Genomic DNA, 8,882 nt, shown 5'->3' with positions numbered 1-8,882 from the left:
ATATTTCTAAGCTCTTATATTTATATATGCCCCCTGCGCGCTCTGCGCACCAATCCCCGTAATTGCAAATTAGATTTACGAATTATGGAAACAAACCCGAATTATATTAATTGTTACTTAAAATTTATATATCTAAAAAGTGTACATGGATCATAATTAATAACATGAATTTTTAACAATCACTTTTTATTTTCCCTGACTATAACAGCTATTTCTATGGGATTAGTAGAACACGATTTTCAAAACGATATAATTTTTGAAGAAGCATGTAACGTTATGCTGCCTTTTCAACTACGAAAATTTTTCGCATGGTTTATTATGTCTGAAAAATTTTGTGGTAATACTATTTGGAACGAATACAAAAAATTTTTCATTGAAAATTGTAAAGATGATCAAAATAAAGCTCTTTTACATTTAAACGAAATTTTCAATTCTGAAAATATGTCTTGTAAAAATTTCAGTTTACCAGAACCAACAGAAACGATGAAAAAAAATATTGATACTGACAATGATGAAAGAATATTTTATTAACATAAATTCCATGAAATGTTTTTACAACTCAATCATGATCAACGTCAAATTTTTCAAGAAATAATAAAATTTAAAAAAAAATTTTTTTCATCTATGGTCCTGGTGGATCTGAAAAAACTTTTCGATACAAAACATTAAATTATTATTTCATATCAATTTAAAAAAAAATTCTTACAATGGCTTGGACAGATATTGCTTCTATTCTTCTCCCAAAGGGAATGACCACTTGCAGAACTTTCAGACTTTCTTTAGACTTAAACACTACAGAAAGTGCATTCTTCCAGTTTGAGCCAGATAAACAAAAATTACGTAATGTAGAAGTTGGGGGGGAGCTAGCAAAAAAGTAGGATTACTCAAAAAATGCAAGAAAATGAAAGAATAACTACCTTATTTGGGTGGGGAGCTGAGGGGGAGGTGGTGGGAGCGGGGGAGCAAAACCTCGCTCTAACTCTTACGACTAAATATAGGAAGATATATATATATATATGATGTCGGACTTATGCCATTGAATTGTAAGGGTAGATACAGAGGATTTGAGCCAGATCGAGGAGATATGGACTCCACTCTTGGAAAGTAGGTGTAACATTAGATTGAGTCACTTGGTTATTACAATTTAATATATTTTTAATTAAGTGTTCAGTTTTTCTGTCATGTTGGTGGATACTCTTGATACTTCTGTAGTGGGCATAAAAAATTGGATGACAAAAACTTTGTAAAGAATTCGCCATGCGTTGGTATAGAAGTGAATTATTGACTCTAGCAAAAGATTTAGGATACAGATTTCTACCTGCATTTAATATCACAACCGAGATACCCTTTGGAAATGTACATTGCGTTTTAAAACTTGACTAATCAACACATGTTTTCTAATTTTTATTTCAAATATTCAACTTTATATTTAACTGTAGATAAATTTGAAATGTCATGAAAGGAGTACCATTAAAAATGACCGAAGTAAATTGTACAGCCTGTGCTGGTAGTATTATTTTAGAATTGGCCGCCTTGTCAAGGTTAACAGGAGAAGCAGTGTTGAAGGTAAATGCCTAACTAATAAAATAACGTGACAATATGTCTCAATTAATTACATTTGCACGAGAAAGTTCAAAAAGCTACGGATGTTTTATGGAAATCGAGACACAGAGGGGCCGATTTCATGGGTTTAGTATTAAATGTGAACACCAAAGATTGGGTTCGAAGAGATTCACGGGTTGGAGCTGGCATTGATTCCTATTACGAGTATTATTTGAAAGCTTACAAGATTACATTATCAGCATAGTTTTAATTGAATACATAATACGAGCAAGTTGTCAGGGCGATGATAAATGCTTGAGAATATTTAATAAGCCTTACGAAGCTATAATGAAATACATTGGTCAAGGACCAATGTCGCAGGAGGTCTACGTGCATAGACCAAATAACAATTTAAAAAAATTTATGGGTGCTCTATTAGCTTTTTGGCGGGGACTGCAAGTAAGTTATTCTTATAAAATATATTTTTCGCAATTTAAAAAAGTTGATAAAAAAAAATTTTTTTTACAATTTCAGGTCTTGAAAGGTGACATTAAACCAGCTGTTGAAACACAAGATGCTCTATAAAGTCATGCAAAAGCATAATTTTTTTCCAAAAGCATTTACTAGGAAGCATTTCAGGTAATTGACATTAAATAATCTCAATACCTGAAAAAATATCCTGCTCAAAATACAAAATTTATAAAATAATAGGTACACCGGGGCAATCATCCGCTACTAAGACCCGTGTTCTTAGAGTCGACGTATTTTTTGTATAAAGCAACTGCAGATCATTACTATTTAGGACTTGGTCGGAAAATATTAAAGAGCTTTTAAACGTATGCCATAGTACCATGTGGTTTTGCTGCAGTGTCTGATGTAAGAACTAACAAGCATGAACAGTTTTGTACTCTCCATAACTTTCAAATATTTGTTTTTGTTATTCGTTAATCCGAACGATTTAATACTAAATTTGGATGAATTTATGTTGATCAACAAGGATCATTTGCTACCACTATCCCTAACAGTGTCACGATGGTAACTACTTTACAGCAGCAGTATTATAGAAAAAATCTTGTAATGCATAATTTAAAATGAACGATGTTGTAGAAAATCGAAAAAGAAAAGGTATATGCCAAGGAAATCAACTGGACGTGTCCAAAAAGTTTGCATCTATTTCTTACCTTGGTGAGACAACCACTGCGCAATATATTGTCAATTTAATAACAAGGTACGTTTTGACAGTGTAAGCTTTAATTATAAACAAACACTAAATTTTGATTTAACTCGTTATCCAAAACTAAGATTTTTGACTAGAAACCTACAAAAAGCTGGTGCTACAGCCGGAATCGTGCTGGAAAATATACCCAACAACGAGTTTTGAAAAATCAATTTACTTCCCATTATTATCGTCATTATTTATTGACGTTACCATTCCTTTTGTATTTTTATTTGTTGTTGAAGCTAGTCAATTACTGCAAGCCATAATATCAATCGAAGGCGCCTTAACTGTAAGTGTAAGTAAGTACTTATTTTTCATTTCTAAATTTTACTGATTTGTCGATAATTGAGTTTTTATTAATAGTTTTAACAATAAATATTATTTTATGATTATAAATTTAGTGAATTTTGCATGAAAATTGTGTTATTGATTTAAGTTTCCACAATCAAATTAATTAACCTTTTTTGCGTGCTGCACTGTTTGTTCCGTTTTTTAAACGAATAAAAATGAAACAAAATGAAGTGATAATTATTTTGAATTTTTTCCCCCTGCAGAATTTATCGTCAAGCCCAAGTACGGCCTCTGTACGTACTGTAAGTTCAATGCGTGATGAAGATACAATGAAGACACATACGATAAGTTTCGCTTACTTTCAAGCTCAAATTAAAATGAACGATGTAAATATCAATCTCAATGGCAAAAAACTGGACACGTTTCTTGAAATACTAAAAAATAGGTTTGCCAATGAATCGAGCTGGATGTTGATAAAAAGATGCTCGTTAACGAACTTTTTGAAACAGTCAAGCTCATTCTGAGTTTTTCGGTTTAAAGTTCAGGCATTGACATGTTTTATTTAATACAACATTTATTTACCTTAAATGAATTTTCAATTTTTTTTTTCTAATGTTATTGCAGTGAATGTCTGTTAAAAATTATACCAGATCATGGAAAAAAATTGCAAGTGATGATGTCAACAATGTCTAGTGCCAAAAAATTTATGAAAAATCGTAATTACTCCATAAAACTGTTCACTTGATCTACCGATATTCCACAAAATCATCGCTTGATATGGACTTGTTGATAATAAATAAAGTAAATATCCAATAAAGATCATGTAATCATACAGTGAGATTGGTTTGAGGTAGACTGAATAAAACTAATCGGAAAATTAGATGACATTTTCAATGATAATTGAATTAATTTTTGGGTGAGCAAGTGCTGGTTATGCAAAGCCCGATTTCTAATTATTAGTTTTTTAAAATAAATAAGTTAATTCTTGGGTGAGCAAGCACCAGTGATAAGTAGCCCAGCTAGTTATTTTTTTTTACAATAAATAAATTAATTGTTGGGTGAGCAAGCGCAGACGATAGGTGGCCCAAACACTCATTAGTTTTTTTATAAAAATAGAGTATACGTAATGCTTGGGCGTGCAAGCGATGGTGATACGTAGCCCAACTGTTGTTAAGTTTTCTGTAATAAATAAATGAAATGTTAGGTGGGCAAGCACTGACGATGACTTATAATAATTTAAAACATTGTTATACTTCAATTGGCACACAAGAATAGCTAAACGTTGGTCATAAAAAACAGTAGAAAGAAAATTACACTTATTTAAAACTTATTTTCACCTTAGTCTTTAGAGGTTCCTTTAAGAGTGCCGTTACTCACATAGTTTTTCATTAGTTATTTATAAAACTTCGTATTTTAAAACAGCAGCTACAAGTTGCAGTATTGAAATAAAATACAATGCTTCCATGTCTTATTAAATGATTTCAATTTAGAAACACAAAAAAAATTTTACTTTTATGACGCTTACTATTACACACTTCAAGTAATCAGGTTTGTTCTGGAATATTCCCCAGCATACGTACTCCAGTACACTGTAAAAACAATAGTAACCATGGCCACGATTGAATAAAAATTGTAGTAAACATAGCATGCCTCTGTTAACCTTTGCAATATTAAAAAAAATTTGATTAGACAAATGTTAACTATCTACGATAAAATGAATTTAATAATGTTCTTCAACTATATCTACAAGCCTGATGTTCATGTTAACTGATTTTTTCACAATTTGTATGATGAATGTTACTACAAGAATTTAAAAATATTTCATATAGTTTTAAGTACTTTAATTAATTAGAAAACTAACTATTTGATGCCAAGTTTGTCCATCGTGGAGTCACCGAACACGCCTGGACACCTTAACACTATCTCTCTTGCTTTGACATGTTCCAATGATTATATTCATTTGTTATTTATATTTATTTATATATTATATTTACCAACCTACGTTCTAGTCTACGGTGCTCGACTGCATTAAAAATTTACTATCAAATTCAGACTTGAAATTGACATTTAAAATAAAACTATGTAGATCATAAAAAGGAATTACACACACCAGCTAAAGCATTTATAAAAAATAATTTTATCACACAACTACTATACTAAACACGGAAAGTTACAATTAAGTGTTCATTTTCTTTTAAAAACGCTTACAATACAATTTAAATTACAATTCTCCTTCAGTGTTGAGTATTTAGTTTAAGAGCATACTCTAATCCTGTAAATAAAAATGGTAATCAATAATCATTAAGTACTCACAAGTATTAAGACCAGTTTAAAAATTTATAATTTATCTGAAAGTTTTTTTGATAGAACATCATTTTTCTTCTCTATGGTTATCAACTTCTGCAAGAAATAACAAGAAATAAATATTTTTACCACTTTATAAAACAAATTAATGTGAAAATACTTACAGATTTATAATTTTCCATGTCATCGTACAGCTGCCTGTACGGGTACTGTTTCTCAAATTCAGCCCACTCGCCATCAGTGTATTGTCTGTTTAATATAAAAACTACTAATTATGATTGCATTATGATTTATGCTAGAATTTAAGAATTGAAAACTACTTTTTACAATACTACTTAATAATAATAATAATAATAATAATAATAATAATAAAATAGGTACATCAAGATCTGTTTTCCTTACTTTTGAAATTGTCCTTCGTTACAGGGAAGTGCCCTTTGCTGACTTTTTTGTTGCTGCAGAGGTGGTGTGAACGATCTGGGATTTTCGCCTGCATTTGGCGTACTTTTTAGAAGGGGTGGAGGTGGTACGGGAATACCATTGACAGGTGGTGGTTGAAAATAGTGACTGGATGACTGGGCTTGTAATTATTGCTGCTGAGCCTGACAATCCTGCCACTACTTCCATTGGCAGTATTCCTTCCATTGTTGATATTGAGACATGTGCCTGACAAAGCTTGGTGGGACAGCTTGGGGATTATAATAATGATGCGGTGGCATCTCATTGGGGACTTGTCCGTTCATTCTGTCAATAAAATATTTATTGGAGAAAACTTGTAAAATATGGCAAGAATACAATTTGACACACAAAAAACACAAAATTGTCTACCAGTACCTTCTTTGCTGACTTAAACGATGCGCCTAGACCAATATGTAGTATTAATGATGAGTTCTTGATGAGAAACTTCCAACCGTCAATGTTGAGAGAACCGACAACCGCAAGCCGACAGCCGAGAGAGAACAGAGAGAATTTGATATCGGTAGGTAAGGCTTGTTTGCTTTTATGGAGAGCAATCCAAGAAGAGATTCTACTCTCATACCTTCTGTGAAAGCGAACAAACTTTATTCACCGGTGCTCTCTGTTATCCTGCTTCTGCCGGGGCTCTATCGAAATTTCGGCCTTTTGTGGAAAACCGCCGTTTTGCAACTTTCTCGTTAAGAGCTCATTCCTGTTACTATTTTCTAGTTTAGCAACAATGAAAAAGTTAAGAGTGAATGTATCTAGTAAGAAATTTTGTCTTTTTCCCAGTTATATTTGATAGATAAGCTAAACCAGAGGCCGGGTATCCTTTTGTGAGCACTGTATATTCTCAGTAAATATTATTTATACTTCAGGTAGCTCCCTTGCGAGAACCTGACAAACAAAATATGTTTTATTTGGTAGATTAAAATCTGCTACATCCAATGGTAACTGTGTTTATACTCCAAATTGGACAAAATCTTAAGAAGTTTCTGCTCAAAGTTGAACTGTTTAACACGAGCTTTATTAGAAGAGCATGAAAAAATCATCCGTAAAAGAATTTTCTGACTAAAAGATTTTCAGAAGATGTTTGCCAAGAAAGACATGGAAATCAGTTTTATGGTTATGACACAGACGATAGCATACTGCTGTATATATAGAGTCAAATTCTCCTACTTGACAAGAATAGTAGACAACAGAGCTATCTCAACTATCTAGCTAATTACATTCAAAACAACGAGAAGATCGACCAAGTAGGTACTTAGAGGAATCAATCAATCCATTTGCAATCAATTCAATGCAATCTGTTGTAAATTGAGAGAGAAATATTACATTTCATAATCATGAAAAAGTGCTTGAGTGTATATAATCTGAAATTCAACTTGTTTTAAAAAGTAATGCATGGAATTGCCTAAAATTTTGACAGGGCCTATAAAATATAAAAACAAACGTGGCTCTTTTCATAGTTTAGCAAATATTGAATTCAAAACATTAATTTTTACCTTCGACGGTACTACTAACGTATATATCTGCCCACGGTGCGTAACTTTACATTTTTAACTGTTCAAAAACCATATATAATAGGACCAGTGTTTATCTTTTTATTTCAGAGGTCCTTTAAAACTTCAGGTAATTAAATGCATTACGTTTTTCAAAAAGTTATATTTCAGGTTAAGGTGTAGTTCTGGTAACATTGAAACACTCTATCAATTTACAACGGACTATAATTAAGATTAAACATAGTATACTGAGTTAATTTGATTTTGCGGTGGCTACAAGCGAAAAAACGCAATTTTTCGATATTTTTATAAACACTTCTGTTAAAGATTTTACTGCTTTCGTAAGTTAAAAAATTTTATTTTAAATTAAATACAGAAACAAAACCACTGATTAAGAAATACTACAATTTTAGCTGGGTATATTAATATTTGTGGGAGCTACCGTCGAAAAATCGCAATTTTTAGATATTTACATAAACACCTTTCTTGATGGTTTTACCGTTTCCGGAAGTTTAAAAACTATCTAAAAAATTGAATGGACTAACAGAACTACTAATTAAAAATATGACAATTTTAGCTGGGCTTATTAAGTTTTGTGGGAGCTACAGATGAAAAATCGCAATTTTCGAATATTTTCATAAACACTTTTCTTAATGGTTTTACTGTTTTTGCCATTTCATCATACAGAAAGGTGAACAATTATAGAAATTTCTAAATAATTATAACCGTGCTCAAATTGTTTTAAAATAACTTTACGATAAATAAATTTTCAAACAACAGGGAGAACGCTTGTTTCTCAAAGGAATAGCTAGACAAGCCAAAATAAAAAAATGGATAAACGTTGAACATCCGTTATCATTAAAAAAATAATATAAATTAAAAATCATAATTTTGATTGAAAGCTGTCAAGTCAGTGTTAAAATGTATTGCATCTCATTGTTGATTGGATATGTATGATATAATAAAAAAACCAAACCTATATCTTCAGTCATTTATGTAATGTCAGTATTTTGGTTAGCTTTTATGTAATAATGCACAATATGACTAATAGTTGGTTTATATCCCTACTGATCAAAATCACGTCAAAAGGTCACATGACAAAAAACTTTACAAGTTTTTAAAGCGTTCTAGAATTATAAGTAGACAAAGGAAAAATCTCTTTAATCCTGTGTTAGTGAAAGCAATATTTTCTACGAGATAAAAACATTATATGTCCTGCAAGCAAAAAGAATTACAAGTCAATAACGAAGAAAATTAGGTTTTTTTAATATTGAATAAACGTCAATAAAACCTGCTTTTTTTGGTTAGAGCTTGTGGTTATTTCCGATCACAGGACTTGTATTTCTGTTAGCAGCAGGACTTAATTTTTCGCAAGTAGTCGATCACAAAAAAATGTACCGTCTTATATTATTTAAACTTTTCAAAATTACTTACTAAATAACTGTCTTTTTGCGGCATTCTAAGACGTTTGAACAAAATTACAAGGGTTTTTTTTTTTTTTTTGAAATACTCGCAAAAATTAAAAGTCATACTGTCAAAAAAAATTCAAGTATTGTGGGAGGGAATAA

At 31.2% G+C, this 8,882-nt stretch overlaps 1 long non-coding RNA gene and 1 pseudogene across 2 annotated transcripts; one reads left to right on the top strand and one right to left on the bottom strand.

The window, feature by feature from the left end:
- Positions 1-1,030: 1,030 nt before the first annotated feature.
- Positions 1,031-2,763, top strand: LOC106645180 (ER degradation-enhancing alpha-mannosidase-like protein 3; annotated as a pseudogene).
- A 2,617-nt stretch (positions 2,764-5,380) lies between these two features.
- Positions 5,381-6,281, bottom strand: LOC149373833 (uncharacterized). Of its 2 annotated transcripts, none has more exons than XR_016293291.1 (4): positions 6,191-6,281; positions 5,759-6,100; positions 5,521-5,621; positions 5,381-5,452 (listed from the first exon to the last, which is right to left on the bottom strand). It is a non-coding gene; the product is annotated as an uncharacterized LOC149373833 (long non-coding RNA). The 2 variants fall into 2 exon arrangements; XR_016293292.1 differs by having other exon boundaries at positions 5,521-5,605.
- Between the last annotated feature and the right edge of the window lie 2,601 nt (positions 6,282-8,882).

This window comes from Copidosoma floridanum, unplaced genomic scaffold, assembly GCF_036245765.1.
Source record: "Copidosoma floridanum isolate Cflo_tuat_1 unplaced genomic scaffold, Cflo_Japanese_pri ptg000026l, whole genome shotgun sequence".
Taxonomy (NCBI): Eukaryota; Metazoa; Arthropoda; class Insecta; order Hymenoptera; family Encyrtidae; genus Copidosoma; species Copidosoma floridanum.
Note: the sequence above shows the minus strand (reverse complement) of the source record. Positions and strands in the feature narration are given on the sequence as shown.